At 39.1% G+C, this 18,135-nt stretch overlaps 1 protein-coding gene across 3 annotated transcripts in view; it reads left to right on the top strand.

Moving 5' to 3' along the window:
• Positions 1–1,387: 1,387 nt before the first annotated feature.
• The window catches only part of VSNL1 (visinin like 1), a 112,892-nt gene continuing 96,144 nt past the window's right edge, over positions 1,388–18,135 (top strand). The window contains exon 1 of one of the 3 annotated variants that reach the window (XM_030921613.1): positions 1,388–1,602. The gene's annotated coding sequence lies outside the window, so the exon portion shown is untranslated. Of the gene's footprint in view, positions 1,603–2,078; positions 2,330–18,135 lie in introns of those variants that run through there. The other 2 variants (XM_010354840.2, XM_030921614.1) reach the window with 2 other exon arrangements.

An 18,135-nucleotide genomic window follows, 5' to 3' on the forward strand; every position in this document is an offset into this window, starting at 1 on the left:
ACAAGTTGCAAGTAAGTTATCTAAAATCGAACGCCGCCACGAAAGAGACCTCCAGGGTGCAATAAATAGGTACATCTCGTTGAAGCGGAGAAATGGCATCATGACCCTTGGGGTTGATGCGGACAGATTACATCAACTGTTCTCGAGAGAGAAACCAGAGAACCCAGTGTAAAATGCTGTAGTAGGGGAAATCGACCAAAGACGAGATTTTGAAAGCCTTGAAGGTCGTTTTTCTAGCTAAAAAGAAAAAGTGACTCATTCAGAACGGACTCCCCTCGCTGGTCCCAGGAAACAGGAGCAGTCCGGCGCGCCCGGGAGTCCCGCAGCGCCGTGCGCACTGCGGCTCCAGAGCCCAGGGCTGGAGCGCGCCAGATTCTAAACGTGCTCGGCCGCCGCAGCGCGCCGGGGCCGCGCGCCCTGGTCCGCGCGACTCCGCGCTCCGGGTTTCCGCGGTCACCAGCACCGGCGGAAGAGACCTGCAGTGAGGGGACAGCCGCGGGCGGTGTCCCGGGAGTCCCGAGAGCGCGTCCCCGCTCTGCGCAACCTTCCCTAGGCGTCCTGCCCGGGAAGCCAGTTCCTGGATTCTGGGCTGGCCAGGTTGGCAGTGAATGAGGCTTAGGCGTCACTGCCTGAGGCCGTCACTTAGCTTGTCGATAGCCACAGACCTGTCTGGCGGAGTTTCTCCTGGTGCCCACTTAAGTAGTCTCAAGTTTGTTCAAAGCTGGACTCCTCGACTTGGAACCAGGAGCAGCTGGAGATTTGTCAATTTAGAGCTCATTTGCCACGGGAGACGCTCTTGGTGTCCCCCAGCACCGAAGGGTAGGTCAACTCTATAGTTTTCCTGAACGTGATAAGGTACAGTGTGAAGACGCTGTGCAAATTGTACAGCGCTCTGCTTTAAGGAGAACGGCGATCTTCATCGCGCCCCCAGATCTTCCCTCCCTTGAAAATAAAACTCCCACCTGAATGTAAAGCGCAGGAGGGGGGTTTTGTTAACCGCACTTATTCCCAAAGCATGAAAGAGTTTCTAATAGTTTTGTAAAGTCTTCAGTGAATAATTGTTGAATGAGTGCAGGTTCAACATACATACTTGAGGAAACTGGTCTGGTTGGGAACATCTGGGAATTCTCCTTGCTTTTCTGGTATGGAAGCAACCGACCAAACATTTATTGGGCACTACTTCTTGCCAAGCCTTCTAGGCTTTGGGGCAGGCCAATGGGGAGCCGGGGGAGGGCTGGCAAACCTGTTAGTTGTTCAAGGACACAAATGGGGCTTTATACCGTGGCCTAATCAGAGCCCTTAAACGTGGATTCGCAAAATGGTTCATTCCCGCCCTTTCACCCACCCCCTCCCACCCCAGATGCAAAGCATATTTTAAAAACACTTAAGTGCATACAGAATGCGCTTGCCTCAGGGTACACAGGGCAAGAAGCCTCGGATCCCATCTCCTTTTAACACACATTTTTCCAACGCCGTTCTGGACTGAGACTGTCCGGGGCACTGGGTGCTGGAGGACCCGGCTCCCAATACTTCTGCAGAAGACCCTCGGATGAAATGGCCCATGACAAAATGACCATCATAACCGTTCCTTCAGTAAACCAGGTAGACGAGCTCACAGCTTGCTGGGAAGTCTTCCTTCGGAGATTTCTGCAGTTTTCTCCTTCACCTTACAGCCTGACAAAGGGTGGGCCGGGGGCCGGCTAGGACAGAGAGCAGCGGGAAAAGCGGCTCCATGTGTTCCATCATTGGCCTCGGCCTTCAGCCACCAGGTTCGGTAACCGCGGGGCGTGGCGAGCCCAACCCGCACTCCCTCGCGCCCGTCCAGGTGCGGGTTGCTTGGATAGTCGGACTCCCTTTTCCTATCTACTTTCCTTTTGAGTTTCTGCTAAAATCTGGAGACGTGGAATCCACCCGCGGAAACTCCGAGCCCCTCCGACTGAGCATGCGCCATCGCCAGGCGGCTTTTGGTCACAGGCTCCCGAGTTCTCCTAGCTGGGGCTGCGGAGCTGAGGGAGGAGGGAAGAGAGGAAAGGGGAGGGGGTGCCTGGAGAGGCGGAGGCTCGCGCGCCTGCGCATCCAGCTCCAGGGACCCTAGATTTTCTATGGGATTCCCAATCTGCAGCAGAGATTTACCCGAGCGTGTTGCGGCAGCGGCTGGGCTTGCTAGGCGCGATCCAAGAGGGATTTAAGCAGCCCAGAGCTCCGGAGAAAAAGAGAGCGAGAGAGAACCACACACGCTTAAGCGTTTACCCGAATTAAATATATATTTTTAAAAAGAACTGTTGAGTTTTATCATTTTCGTTAAGTGACCGTGCGCAGCGCTATAACTGTAAGTGGAAAATACAATCTTCGTTGCATTTCTGCATGTGTAATGCAACCAACTGTCAGAGAGATGCTTTGGCTATTGTCACATACTTTGCTTTGCATAGATGCGTCTAAATGCATGGTGACAATTGCCTTGCTTAATGCTGGCGATCTGAATGTGCTGTTAGTTCATGGGGGATCTTTTGGAATATTGTGGGTGGGGGAAGGGGGAGTGTTTATATGCGGCGTGTTTGGGGGATTGTCTTAGACTAGATTTAAGACAGGTGAAACTGAGATGCTTTCTTAGTTTGTCTTAGACAGATTTAAGCAGCTAATTGACCGATTGTGAAGTTTTCCGGTTGCTAATAAAACTATTGAGCGGGTGCAGTCGAGTAGCAACCTGTCATCCGTGGGATTGGTGCACCATTTTTCTCACTGTGGAAGGGCAGCAAAGGTGTTTGCTAAGTAAAACTGAGTGGATGAGATTGGTATGGAAATCATGGTTGATCTCTGAGCGGGATATTAGTGTTTAAGATCCACGGAGTCAGGAGCTAAATGAGCACATTTCTCTCAGTATTCAGAAATGAGTAGATAATTTTTTCGTTTTTGATTTTTCGTCACAATGGTGAATGGGCAGAAAAGGGAAAGATGCTCTACTGCACTGTCGATTTTGAACGGAGTCACAGACTCGGTCGCTGAATGGGGACTGTCAGACCCAAACTAGTTACCTGCCTTTACATTCCGTGTTCGCCATCTGGAATCTGGGGTTAAAAAATGTAAATCAAGGTGTGTTACATTCGGTAGTATTTCTTTAAAGGATAAAAGGTCGTTTTGTGTTTTGAGTTAAAATGGGTTGTTCCTTGCCCAGAAACTGAAAGAAGGAAGAGTCTTTGCAAGGTCAAACCCCGAGTGGAAATCAGAATGCTGAATACCCTCAGGGGTATGAGAATGTGTATGGGGAAGGAGCGAGGAGAGGTTGATGCTCCCTGAGTGGTGGAAATGATGAGTGCTTAGCATTGCCTGATCAGTGCCCTGTGAGATGCCAGAGTGGGAATCCATTCTTCTAGAGTTGCCCTCCTGTCCATATTTTGGAAACTAAAATAAAATAGAATTGTTGGTGGGTGTGGAAAACACTAAGTACATACTATTTGTGTATCACTTTCCACTTGAAGGCAAGAGAAGCTGGGGAGTTTTATTTCTACATATTAATATCGATTTTAATTTCTAAAGGAATTTCAGATTGAGACAAATTTAAAATGAAACTCTTGTGAAAACACATTTTACCCCCACTATCATTTAAACTGCCTACGTGTGTTTGTGTGTGGGGGGTGGGGAGTAGGGGGTGATCCTGAATCATTGAAGAACTTACTCATGAATGCACTCTCATTAAGCCTTGGGTGTTTAATAACCCCAGAAAATGCTGCACTGAAGCAGGTTGGCAGAATGGGCATGAGGCAGAAAGATGAGAAAAAAGCATGACTAGTGCGTGCTGGATTTCCACGAAATAAGCAAATCCAATTTGGGGGATGAAATGAAATAAATTTTCCCTCAAATCAGGTATGGGGGCCATCAAATAGGGCTCTTTGACCTTTGATCAGTCCAACCATTTGGAACCCCTCAAAGGAATTTATAATTTATTTAAATGCATGAAATTTGTAATTGAAAATTCAAGAAGAACCTCTCATTGGAAATCCAAAGTATAAATCGTACTGCCTTGTCTATTCCTTCTTTCCTTACTCCAGGGCAGAAGGACTAATCATTTGTCACAGTTGAGCCATCACTGAGCATTGGCATCAGTTCAATGAATGGTGCAGGTGTTGGCACTGCATCGAGAAAGAGGGATGGTAGAAGAAAAAGGGGGGAATTGGGTATCAAAACTAATAAATCCTTGGTCTTGGAGTTCCTGGCTCATAGGTTGACAGAGAGGATCAAGTTAGGTAGAGACCCTGTAAGGTATCTAGTCCAAACCCCTTACTTTGTAGATGAGGAAACTGAGGCCCAGAACCATGGATCTAGAGAAAAGTCAATTAAGTTCTAGTCTATGGAATAAACAATTAAAAAGTAATGTTGAGTGTAAATGTTTCCTTCTCTCCTTCATTTTCAGCAGTCTCAGGGACATTGCTGCAGACTTCAAATAAATAACTGTCTGCTCTCCAGCACATCTTTTGAGATTGTCTCTGGGGTCCCTTTTTATACCACTTCATTTCTCTTCCTTGCCTCTCTTTGTCTTTGTAAGGTCTCTTTCTCTCTCTTTTTTATTGCCCCCTCACCTCTACTATCCCCACCTCATTAGATGTTTAGTCTGGCTTTTCTGGCCTCCTCTGCATCTCAGTCAATTTCTTTCGAATCCTTGGTGTTTGGGGGAAGCACTAGCGTATCAGAATATGCAGTTCCTGTTTGAGAACTGCCCAGGGCCCATTTCCATCCTTCCCCTGCTCTGTTCCCCAAAATTCTTCAGGGAATCCAGCCTTCAAAGACACTGCAGTTACATTGCCACTTTTCTCCCCATCTATCCTCCTCCAAAACCACTGCAGGTGCAGAGATTAGGACTTCATGGAGTGAGGAAACTGCAGGAAAAACCCAGAGTGGACTTTACCAACTCTCCTCTGGCTCCTAGGAGGCAGAACCCAAATTAGAGATGCCTGTCTCCAGCCTTCCTGGAAATCCTCCAGATAAAGCCACCTGCAGAGAAGGGAAAGGGAAGGGACAGAAAGACCGAGGGAAGAAGGCTTGACTGGTTTAACCTGAAGTTGTGCTGTAGAGGAGAGTAGTGCAACGTTTTCATCCTTTAAAGCTTTTAAAGTATTTGCATAGCTTTTCCTCAGGCAGATCTTTTGTTTTATTCTTGCGCAGTTTCTGCTCTCATCTTGCTGGATGAGGACTGCAAAGCAGACAAGATGACCTGCCTGACTGGACTTCCCACCTTCCTCCTGTTTTTTCTCCTTTTTTTCCTCTTTTGCTTTCTCCATTTCCTCCTTTTCTCCCTTTCTTCCATAAAAATTCCCTGAGTGCCTATACAATAACATTCTACGCCTCCTAAAGATAGTCTAGGCCTTCCTGTTTTCTTCTCCAAAAATGTAATCTCCCAGGCACTCAGAAAGATATTCACAACTACCACAAATGCGGAAATACTAAGGATTCTTACCTGAAAAAAGCTGAGGCATTAGGAAAGGAGGAGCTTGATGACTGGAATGCAAAACCAGAGGAAGGCCCAGTTGGAGTTTCTTTCTCATTTCAAAGATTAGGTAACTACTCTTGGAAGTTGTTGAAGCTTTTAAGAAGCAAGGTGGTGAGTTTCTCAACACCTTTACCAATGAACAATTTAATTTAACCCCTCCTCTGTCGGTAAATCTTTACTGAATTGGGATGAGCTCTGTCTTGGATAGAGTCTGTTTCTGACAAATGCTCTTGGGTTAGTTAGATGTTACCTGATCTTGCTGATATACCCATTCATATACCCTTGCAGAATACCCATTCCAGGGTATTCTGAACACCAGACAGCCTTCCCAGAGATGTGGAGATTTGTAGTTGCTAAGTGCCCTGCTTTGATTTACTACACTGTGAATCACCTCCCCATTACATGTGAGTCACATGTGGTAGGATTACAACATCAGGAATATCGTCCTGGGCAAGCTATAGATTTTCTATTTGGGTTGCATGTAGTTATGAATTCCAAACATTGTGGAGAAGCTCCCTAGAGAGTTTCACAGAATAACAGTTCAGCATCAGTATAAAACATGTGGTTTCCTAATTGACAATAGCAATATATTTTCACTGTTCTCAAGGTCTTTTTCTTTGTTTTGAGTGATTTCTATGCTCCTAAAATTAGTGATTATCTAGGAAAATAGGAAGGCTCTCTTCACAGAAATGATTACATTTAATTAATCTAAGGTTGAAATTGACAATGTCCATCTTCATTATGTATAGCAAATATAAACATATTAATTTTCCTAAAGTATCAAATGGTACAGACATATGTTAAAGAATGATTGATATTTTTGCTGTCCCAATGGTTAATTCATATGATTAATAGAATATGTGAGCTGGACAAGATCCATATAAGTCACCTAATCCATCCCTCCAATCTATTTTTAAAAATAGTATCTTCAGGAAGCTTTTTGTCTCAAAGATGCCCCTACAATATGAATTCACTGCCTAGAAGAGCAATGATTTTAATGACCTTTTAAAATATTTCCACAATATCTGTACAATGTCTTTTATAGTGGAAACTCAATATTTGTCAATTAAATATTTGTTCTAATAAGAATCAGTTGCATGTACCTTGTTAATTATATCAAAAAATTAAATTTCTACTAAAACTGTATGCACAATTAACATTTCTTTAAATATCTTCGTTAATAATGAGAAAAAACTATATTAAAAATTATTTTATACCTGGGTGACAAAGTGAGACACTGTCTCAAAAAAATTATTTTATGATTTATTTTTTGTAAAGATATTAAAGCATTATATTAATACCTCTAAGGATGCTTTTAAACCGATTTGCATGTATATCCTCCTTTTTGTCTCTTAATAAGAAAAAAGATAAAGTATTTTTACCTATTTACAAGAATAAGAATATTGATAAGTAAAAGAGTGAATATAAATCTAGATTGTGGTAGCTATGTGCTCTACTTAGATCATGCTCCCTTGAACTATGAAATTATTTTAACATGTTCACACTGTGAGGGGACCACAGCAATGCATTTCTCATTTACAGTTTGTTTCCAAAGATAACTTATGCTCTCTTAAATGAATCAAAATAGTTTGTGTTGCTCCCAGCTTAAATCATTGAGAACTTTTACTAATGGAAGGGTCTTGGAGATGCTTTAGAAACTATTTAATGAATGAAACAGAAATGGAATAGTAAATTACTGAGGAATCTTCAAAGAGGTTTGACACTTTAATAATAAGGTGCCTGTGAATACATTCACGAGCTGTTCTATACCCCTATCAGCTAACTTAAAGCATGCAGATCGGGTGATTTTCACAATTCTTACACTTTCTCTGGATTTCTCCACCTCTTTACTTTATTTACTGCAGTCCTAACACAGATGACCTGCTGTGTAACCATCAATTGTTTATTCTTTTTTTTAATGCATGGTAATTCCCAGGATCTGTTGGATTATTTCCAGGTGAGCATTCTATTTCCTTTTGTTCTAAATTACAATTAAGACTTGGAATACTCTCATTCACTAAGTGGTCTTCAAGCTCAATGTACCTAATACAATAATTACTGAACTTTTTGTAGAAAGTAGATCTCTTTTACTTAAAATAGATTTTATTTTTATGAGACATTGCTCATAAAAGGCAAAGTGTTAACAAATCAGTTAAATTTATCTGCAATTATCATCAATCCATAGAGAGAATCCTATTCATTGTTGCCCATATAGTACTTTTCTGAGAATAGAAATCTCTCACTTTTTAAGTACATTTTTTCCTCATTTTTTTGGATCTTGTTTATTATTTCTTAGGCTCTGAAAGACTATGAACTTTTGAGGAGCTTTGTGTAAATAGTTTTTGGGTTTTTTTTGGCAAATCATTAACATGTTAAATGTACTTTGAAACCTGGGTGAATTTTTTCTAATGTAAATCAACAGATCCTAATATTTCTGTTACCTTATATTTTAGGATCTTTTTGCAATTCAAGAATTCTTGAAATTGTAAACCCTGGTGCTACAGGAGACTAGTGTTTTACATTTTGCATTGGTTTTAGTAATTTGTGATTAGTGTGTTTCTGATTTCTTGAATTCCAATTTTAAATTTTGAGTAAAATGTCCCGTTGGAGACCCATTAAGCATTATTAATAAAGTTGAAATCTTATTAATATAATATTTTTGCTTTTAATGTATCAAGTAGTGCTACACAAGGCTCACTTTCAATTAGCAAGTTCTGTTTGCTGAAATTCTTGGCATTTGATGTTATGAGTTAATGGAAGACTATCAATTTTGTTAATTCCAGAAGTTCAAGAGTTTCTGTAACTTTATATAAAGTGCTTGATGTTTTTTGCTTTCTTGTTCATATGAAAAATTTTATGAAAAATGAAAGGAAATTGTGAAGTAAACTTAAATCCTGTGTATAAAATTGTTATTCTTTTAAATGATTATAAAGGTATTGATTCTTCAGAGTGAGATGAAAACCACTAAACTGTTAGTCTTTCCTCATTTTTAGTTTGTGAATGGGAAAACTTCTAACTGTGATTTCAGTTGGCTCAGAGAAAATTATGAGAGGAAGTACAAAGTTCTCAAGCTAGGTATATTAATACTTAGACAAAAATTCCCAGGGCCATAGTTTATTAGTTCTGTGACCTTGAATAAATTGTTTAAACTCTCAGCCTCAGTTTCTAATAGTAATTCACAGGATTCTTGAACAGAAAATAGAAGATTATATATGTAAAGAATATAATGGCTTATTATTGAAAATGTATAATAAATAATATTTATCCTTATCATTAGCATCACTTTAATCAGAAATCAATAGCTCATAAGACACTTTGGTCACTGAGTTGAAGCAATCTCCATTCATTGCAGAACTTCTAAATAAGGAATCAAATAGTGAACAGTTTACAGTGCTTACCCTACCTTATAAAACTTAGATTTATTGAGTAAGTGTGCCAAGCTCTGTGTAGTCACTGTAGAACAAAATTAAGTAAGATACAATCCCAGCCTTCAAGAATTTATGCCTAATGGAGAAGACAGATAAATGCAATTTTAAGTCAAGTGAAATGAAAAGGTGGTATGAATGCACAGAATTATTTCAGAATGAAATAAATACCTCCACTAAGACTTCAAATTTTGTTTCCCTTATTCCTTCTTTAAATGCGTCCCCTTTCCATTATGCCTTTACTTTATCATCATCACCCTGCTATATAATGCCGGCATATAATTGTGACCTGAATATGGAACTGAAAGGAAATTTTTAAGTTTATTTCCTTATTGGATATATTTTAAGATTATCTATGAATTACTGTTCAGTGTAGCTAAATAACATGTTTCCCTTCTCCCCCAACCTGCACCCACAGTTGATCACTGAACTTCAATAAAAAACATTTCAGGAGCCCTGATTTTTTGGTTAAATATTATACTGTGATACTTCTATCTTTTAATACTTTCCCAAAACAGGATTTCTATCTGATACTCTCCCCACACCTCCTCTATTTTTCCAACCTATTTCATGACTAATCATTCAATGTGTATCTGTGGGAAGAGTCTTCTATGAGCTACTCTTTCATTCTTTTCTCCCAGGCTTTTACAATAAAGAAAAGATACCTTCCAACTGCTCTTTCCTACTGAACCCAAAAAAATGTTTCTAGCCCCTCTGCACATTTCCCCCACCCCCCATCCCCACACACATCAAATCCAAAATGGCCTTACTGTTCTTAACTCCTCAAAGAGCCTTTTCAATTTCCTTCAGGATTTCCCTCCTTCTTCCTCTATTTCCTGCCCAATTTCCTAGGAAATTTCAGGTATATTTCTAATCTGTAGATAAAAAAGGGCATCTTTTTCTCTTTTTGAAATCTACAAAACTTGCACCTGAATTCTGAGATTTATTTGTATAATAGGACAACTCCTGGATGATTCACAGAATTAAGTAGGGTTATTGTTCTAATTAATCTTTGAGTTTATTTTCTCACTGATGAAAATAGGGATAATGCAGTTATCTTACATGAATGTTGAAGGCCTAATATAGTAATGTGTATATAATACCTGAAAGAACTTGGAACATAAATAATTCCTTCTCCCCCTGCACACCCCAATCTTTTCTCCTGCCTACATCTTATCTTTTCTGACCACCTTCTCAGTCTACATTTCACCGTTTCTCCTAGGTTAGTGTTCTAGATGTCCTGCTGCATTTTTTTCCAAGTATATTTGTCCTAATTGGCTCATAGTTAAATAATAGCTAACATACACTTATCCCAGGTAGCATGGTGAGTGCAGTCCTAGAAAGGGTGTGTTAACTGAATCAATGCCCTACCTTAGGCCTGCGTTCCTGCATCTGTTTAGAAAACCTCTTTCATTTGTTTAAGACATGTTTTCTGCTAAAGTTTTCAGAGCCTCTAGTGACTAACGTTCAGTTGATGAACAGTCCTCCCAGCTCCAGTGATTCTGTGGTGCTCTTCATAAATAATGTCAGAGGACATCTGACAGTGCTTAATTATCTTCTGATTTTTATCCTCTCTTTTCCTTTACCTTTTCCCCCAAGGTGCCCTGAGCACCTGTTAAACACTCCAGGAGATGCCTATACCTCAACTCTTATGCAGGATCTGGCGATATCACTTGCATATCTTTTGTTTATCAAACAAATGCTTCTCAAATAACACCAAATAAATGACGGAAAAGGGGGACCATACACACAACACATGTTGCAGAACATGTTCAGATCAGGTTTAGCCTATCAGAACCTTCATTTCCTGAGTGTTTGTAGAAGTGTGCACTAACGCAGATTGACCAAGTGCAGAGAATGGTACTCAAAGTAGGGGTGAGGTAGAGATGCACATACATCCAGAGAGATGGATACATACATACATACATGATATATACACAATATGTTCAATGTACTGTAATAGATTGTTTTGTGCAGTTTTAAGCAAAATATTTAAGAGTAATAGCTTTATAACAAATCATTACTTGCAAGATAGCATTAAAAAGGAAGCCCTATTGAAATTTCCTCATTCTAGATCAAGTGCATGGTTGAAAGGGAGGATGGTTTAAATTCAGTGGTAAGAATACCTATCAGGGTTTTGGAAATATATCTTTATAGAAACAAAGAGTTTTTTGAAATGCTTCTTTGGGGGAAAATGCTTACTACATCCCACTCTTAGATATTCCCAGTGCTCATTTTCATGTTAATAATAAGTCTGAGTGGTCCTGTGGTAAAGACCACTGAATCTGTTTAGCTTTGATTAATTGTATATTTCCACACCTGTTTGTACAGGAAACTTATGTGAAAATATACTTATCAACATTTCATTGTCGTTCTGAAGAACTCAGTTGGAAAAACTGGTTTAGAAAGACAAAAGCTGAACTATGTAATAGCAAGTACACAAACTTAGTAGTCATTAGATGTGTGTTTTAGGCATCACACCTGTGCTTTAGGCATCATAGTGTGTGGCCATGGAAGACTTACTTAACTTCTCTGAGTTTTAGTTTCCTCATGTGAGAATAAGTATGATATCACCTGCCCTTTCTAGTTATGAGTTATTGTGAACATACTCCACAGATTGCATAATAGCATGTGACAATAAAGAATTTATTGTTTATATCATTCAACTTTAAAATTTGAGATTTAAAAAAGGTGATTTATAATCAAAGTATTGATCTTCTGCAAATTATTATACTACGGTTATATCTGCTAAAATAAGTCCCCTGTCTTCTCCCCGCCCCTACTGTAGGTCCTGGGATACAATGATAGATCTATGATAACTAGGTCTTCACAGTTAAATTGAAAAAATGATTTTGAAGTAAAATAATCTAGAAGGAAAAGCCTAAATTGAGACACATCTGTATCTTTTAAATTTGCCTCTGGATTTCTCATGCTGTGGTTGTAGAACTTGAGCCCACAGCCATTTCTCAGTGGTGTGAGCATGTCTTGGCTTCTAAAGAGACCCTTGTGGAAACAAAAGCAACCACAGTCAAGCTTATGTGTTGTTCTAGCAGGGAAGCTTTGGAAATAAGATTTTCATTCTACTGGGGTTAAGAAAAGCCTATGAGGGTAACTGGGACTTCCCTTCCAGGAATCAGCATGCATATACAGATCCAAACAATGTAAAGACAGTAAGACCAACAGGAGAAACAAAAGAGACCCACATGTGCATGCAAACACAGGTACTCTGTCTTGGATAAGCTCTTGAACTCATGAACAGAGATGAGTTTTCTTCAAGGACTATGGAAATCACTTCACAGGAGCTGCTCTGATGATAAAAATCTGAACCTTCCTTAGATATCCTAACCCAGTCATTCTAAGGGAATGCAGCCAAAAGTTACTTCTCAGTCCTCTTAGCACATCTAAACACATAATCGCTGTACGCATGTCAGCTCTCACATAAAACTGGAAATTTCTTGAGGGAAGAAATCATGTCTGATACATGTCTAAGTCCCCTTTAGAGAGCAGTATCATTGAGGCCAGCAGAATAGGTGGAGCAGTAAGTCAATTGTGCATTGACCCATCAATAAATTGTGAAGTTTGGAACTTCCCAGTCAGGAGTTGTTAAAGAGTCCTCAAACACCCCAGGGTAATGGCAAAGCATTTGGGCATCAGACTCACAGAGTGCCAGGTTACACAGGCACCAGTCAAGTAAGACCTTGTCCATTTCCTATATAGTCCCCTTCTCTGCCCCCTCCCTAGAAGCAGCAGAGCAAATAATAGAAGAGGGAAGCAAGCAGGACAAAAGAACAGATTACCCCCTCTCCCCACTGCTAGATTGAAATCCTAGTTAAGGAAAGACTGAATTGGTAGAGTGGAAATTTATATTTAAGTTAGACTAAACTTTTTAAATATCTAGAAACAACAACTTCTCTGATAACTAAAAGTGACTGAAAAAATATAAATCAGTCCAAGATATCATCTTGGGATGGGGAAGGGAGGCATGATAGAGCATATTTGTAGCAGTGATGAGAGAATAATATAGCCAATACTTTGATAAAGTGGCTATACAAGGAATAATATAAAATGGTATATGATTCATTCTTAAAACAAGAGGCCTAGGCCAGAATTGCTGGTATGGGTTTAGAAGAAATCCATATGAACTGGAAGAGGACAGAGGAAATTGATCTAGATTCAAGTCACCAGTGGCATAGGAGAAACTGGGAAAGCTGACATTCTTCCAAAGAGGTGCTCAGTAGAAGACCATGTACATAAAGGGCTTACCTATATCACTTGTCTTTGGCTGTTAGCCAAAACTGAATTAATCTGAATATTGAAAGTCATCTCTAGGCTAGGTCTCAAGAGCAGGTAAATGAAAGCACAGATCATGTATGCCTTATAATAATAATAGCTAGCAATTTTATGAAAAAAAAAAAAAGAAGAAGAAGGCCAGGCTCGGTGGTTCACCCTTGTAATCCCAGCACTTTGAGAGGCCGAGGCAGGCGGATCACCAGGTCAGGAGATCGAGACCATCCTGGCTAACATGGTGAAACCCCGTCTCTCCTAAAAACTACAAAAAATTAGCCCGGGCGTGGTGGCGGGTGCCTGTAGTCTCAGTTACTCAGGAGGCTGAGGCAAGAGAATTAGGGGAACACGGGAGGCGGAGCTTGCAGTGAGCCGAGATCGCACCACTGCACTCCAGCCTGGGCGACAGGGTGAGACTCTGTCTCAAAAAAAACAACAAAAAACAAACAAAAAAAAACTTAGCATGTACAGTGCTCTGTGTTGGATACTTACACACGTTACTTCATTACTTACAGCTTTGCAAGGTAAGTGTCTGCAAGGTAAGCTTCATTTTATGACTGAGAAATTGTGTCTCTGAGATGAAAGTAATTTGCCCAAGGTCACGTAGATATTAAGTCATAAATGTGTTGTTCGAACCCAAAATCCTCTTGTTCTACCAAACTACAACCAACCTACACACGTCTTTTTATTTTTTTAATTTTTTTATTAGGGAAAGCGTACATATTTGGAGAGAATAATATAATAAGCCCTCGTGTACCCATCACCCAATGTTAATCAGTATTAAGGCCACTTTGTTTCATTTCTGTCCCCATCCTTCCTCTCTCTAATGGGTTGATTTGAAAGAATTAAGACATATCTTAGACATATCATCTTGTGTGTAATAGTTTACATATATCCACAATACAATTAACACAGCAAAAAAAAAAAAAATCACTTAATATCATCAAATATAAAGCCAATGTTCAAATCTCCTAAGTATTTTTATAGTTTTTTTGAATCAGGGTGTCAATTAAGTCTGTACATCCATCCCAGTTGTTGAAAAGATAGCAGCCTGTTTATGTGAGACATGACTGCATCTCACTAGAGAGAAGTATATTGTGGATTAAAGAGATGTGGCTTTAAAGTTGGGCCTTATCACTCTGGACAAGTTGTCTAAGTTTTGGAAAATGAAAATCGTACTCCTGAGATTAATTGTAAGGATAAACATAATGTCTCTGAAAGTGCTTAGAACAGTCTCTTGCATATACAAGATCTTCAGTGAATATTAGTTTCCTATAAAAAGAGGGGGAGGGGGAAAGAGAGAAAGAAAGAGCAAGAGGGAAGGAGGAAAGAAAAAGGAAAAATGGAATAGTAGACCAAGAAGGCTGACCTTGTTATTAAGTGGAAACTTCTTGAAGTGCTTTGGCAACTGATCTTTTGAGAGCATTCCCATTTTGTTCCTGGATGGATATTTGACCACAGTTGTGCCAAAGTGGCTAATGACTAATGGCTCTGAATCTTCCCCACTGACATGTTTACAGTTCTGCAGTTTCTCATATGAAAAGGAAGAAAATCTGTAACTTCAAAATTATCTCAAATTCAGAAAAATGACAATATTATAAAATATCTTTAACCTCTTACAATTAAAACTAATAGAAAAAATTAAAATATGGCATACATCGTATTAGCAGTGATTGCTATTATGTTGCAGTGGTAACATAATTTTAAAAAACAAGGGCAGTTAATTTGATTTAGATTTGAGTTTGTTTTGTTTTCATATGAACTTGGGCAAGTTACTTCATTCCTCAAAGTCTGGTTCTTAAGGTGTAAAATGGAAGTTTTGAAAAAAAAAATCTAAAGATCAAACATCAGCAACATGGGAAAATGGAAAAATACTGGACTATATGTCAGAACCAAATTTGAATTCTAATTCCACTACTTAATGTCTTCATGGCCTTAGTCAAATAATTTAATCTCCCTGAGCCCCAGTCTTATTTGTTAAATCCAAATTATAATGTATATCGCAAAATTGTTGTGAGGACTAGAAATAATATCCATTAAATGCTTAGCAGAATCCTCTCTTTTATTTGAAACTCATTGATGGTTATTATTAGTTTGTTTTTAATAAAGAATTAGTAGTATTTGCTGTCCTCACTCCAAGAGCTCTTAAATTGAGGAGTTAAATAAATTCATAATAAAGAAGTAGGGAACTGAGCATAGCCAACAGACCATCTTTTGCACTGCGTACATCTAAAACCATGTATGAAGTTAATGGATACTTTATGTAGACAATGGGTAGATGAATTCAACACACAGTATTTATAAGGGCTCATAGTGCAATGACAGTGTACTGCTTATGACTACTTATTTAGAGAATGTAAAGTGGGCAACCTCTACGTTATCTGAGAATCACCTCCTCAAATGCCAACTGGAGGTTGCCGGTAAGGAGTACCCAAATCTTTGTAACAGGTCTATGAGGTTGTACATCTGTAAATGGAAACTCACTGAGAGATGACATCATAGAGGGAAGGCTAAAAATCTACACAGTATTCCAGCTATCTTGTCTGAATTGTGATTGTTTGTTGCTATGGTAGATAATTAGGAATAAAGTCATTTCTTTGAATTTGCATCTAGCTTGGATACCACTGATTGTTATCATGGTGATTGAGATCACTTCATTGTAACAGTGAGAATATTCATTTTGTGGTTGTCTAGGATTAGAAGTACAGGATTTTTTTTTATAATTAAATGAAGAAAACATTACTTTTTCTTTCAGAACACTTTTTTTTTCTAGTTTTATAAACTCACTTAACAAAACTCTAAGCACTAGAACTAAAGAGGACTGCTATTGGCATTCCAGGTAATTCATTTATCAGATACCTGGTCCTTCAAGTTGCTACTCTATATAACAGCTCTTAAGTGAGCCTCAGTGAGGGTTGGGAATTTGCCTTTTTTAAGTAAAAAGAATAACATTCGCTCATTGTGAAAATTTGGAAAACAAAACAGAAAAAAGAATAAAAATCACCTGCAATCTATTACTAAGTTATATTTTCCTCCATTTTTGTTGTTTGCTAATAGAGACTGCTCATTTCTTTAAAATTTTTATTCTACATTTTTCATAACATTATAGCAGAAACATGATCTTTTCAATTAAAATTCTTTGCAAATGTGTATTTTAAATACTTGGATTACACTCCATCATATATATGAACAAGGTTTCGCTCACTGTTCTCTTATTGTTATAAATTTTAACTTTTAAAACACCACTTAAAGGAAAATCTTTGTGCACATAACTGACTACAGACTGCATAGGGTCCTCAGCATAGATTTCTGCCCATCTCTAACAGAGTGAGAAATTTGAATGTAGGTTTGCTGCTTTTTATGGCAGAGGCTTGGGCCCTAGAAACTAGGCCTGAGGGGTCATAACACTTAGAACTTTGAGGAAAATTCACCTAAACTAGTTAGTAATTCTCAGTGCCAGCTTTATGAGCAGATGGCTACATTCCTTTCAGAAACTCTGAAAAGCCTCTTCTAATCAAAACCCACCTGCAATTGGCCAGAAGTCCATTATTTCTGTCACTTTGTTTTGGAGCAGGAAACAGAAATGAGAGCCAAGTCTAGGCTGAGATCCTGGAGTACTGATTAATACAGTTTTTATGCCATGCTTTGCCTGTATGATCATTGCTACTACTGATACTATCATCATCATTATCATCTTCATCTTTATCTTCTTCATCATATCCAGTAGTAGTATTCCTGAACAGTCTGTGAATTCCTAGAATGTAGACTCAGCGCCTCATTAATCTTTGAATTTCTCAAAATTCCGTATACCTAAATAGTCCTCAGGGAACATCGTTAGGTGCTTTAAAACAGAATTCACTCATTTATGTTTTAGCTTAAATAAATTTCTAATCATTTTTTCTCGAAAGAGAGCTTAGTAAAAATAAACTAAATAGAAGACTCTTGGGTTCCCAGGAGGTAGTGAATGACAAATTTCATTTGCTCAGTTTGTCCTGTCTCTTACCAGAGCCAACCCTACTGTAATACTTGGAGGAAACTCTTAACCATAGGACTTTTTTCTCACTCATATAGCAAACATTTCTTTTGCTTCTGCTGTATGCCAGAAACTGAATTTAGCCCCAGAGACATAAAGATCCTTAAGACAAATATCTTTTTTCAAGAAGCTGATGGTCTAAAGCAAGAGCTAAATGAAACGGGCCAGGTGTTACATGAGTGTTAAAATGATGGTATTTTGACGAAGCAGAATACTTGCCTCGCTTCTTTGCCTTTTAAAATATGGTATCAAACAAAATAACCAATACGAACACATTGTCATTCAGGATCTGTGAGTTTTACACCCTAGGTCTAAGAGAAGAACTCTTGGACCCTGACTTTTACTTCCATTTTAAAGGTAGTTTTTAAAAGATCTTTGTAACAAATGTAGGCATTGTCCATATGCCAGTGAAAATGTAACGTTTATGAACCCCTACTTTTACATCAGTTATTAAAAGAACCATGTTTATTCAATTGAACAACCATATATGGGTATAATCTAATAAAAGGAAGTGAATTATTAAATATGCCAGTTCATCACTTCTTAAATCAATGGGACCATTAAAAGTCATCGGTGGCTGGGCATGGTGGCTCACACATCTGTAATCCCAGCACTTTGGGAGGCCAAGGCGGGTGGATCACAAGGTCAGGAGATCGAGACCATCCTGGCTAACACGGTGAAACTCATCTCTACTAAAAATACAAAAAATTAACCGGGCGTTGTGGTGGGCGCCTGTAATCCCAGCTACTCGGGAGGCTGAAGGGAAGAATGGCGGCAACCCGGGAGATGGAGCTTGCAGTGAGCCGAGACTGCGCCACTGCACCCCAGCCTGGGCGACACAGCAAGACTCCGTCTCAAAAAAAAAATGTCATTGGTAGGCAGACATCATGATAGAAGGAAAATTGTGGCTG

The sequence above is a fragment of the Rhinopithecus roxellana genome, chromosome 17 (assembly GCF_007565055.1).
Source record: "Rhinopithecus roxellana isolate Shanxi Qingling chromosome 17, ASM756505v1, whole genome shotgun sequence".
In the NCBI taxonomy this organism is placed as follows: domain Eukaryota; kingdom Metazoa; phylum Chordata; class Mammalia; order Primates; family Cercopithecidae; genus Rhinopithecus; species Rhinopithecus roxellana.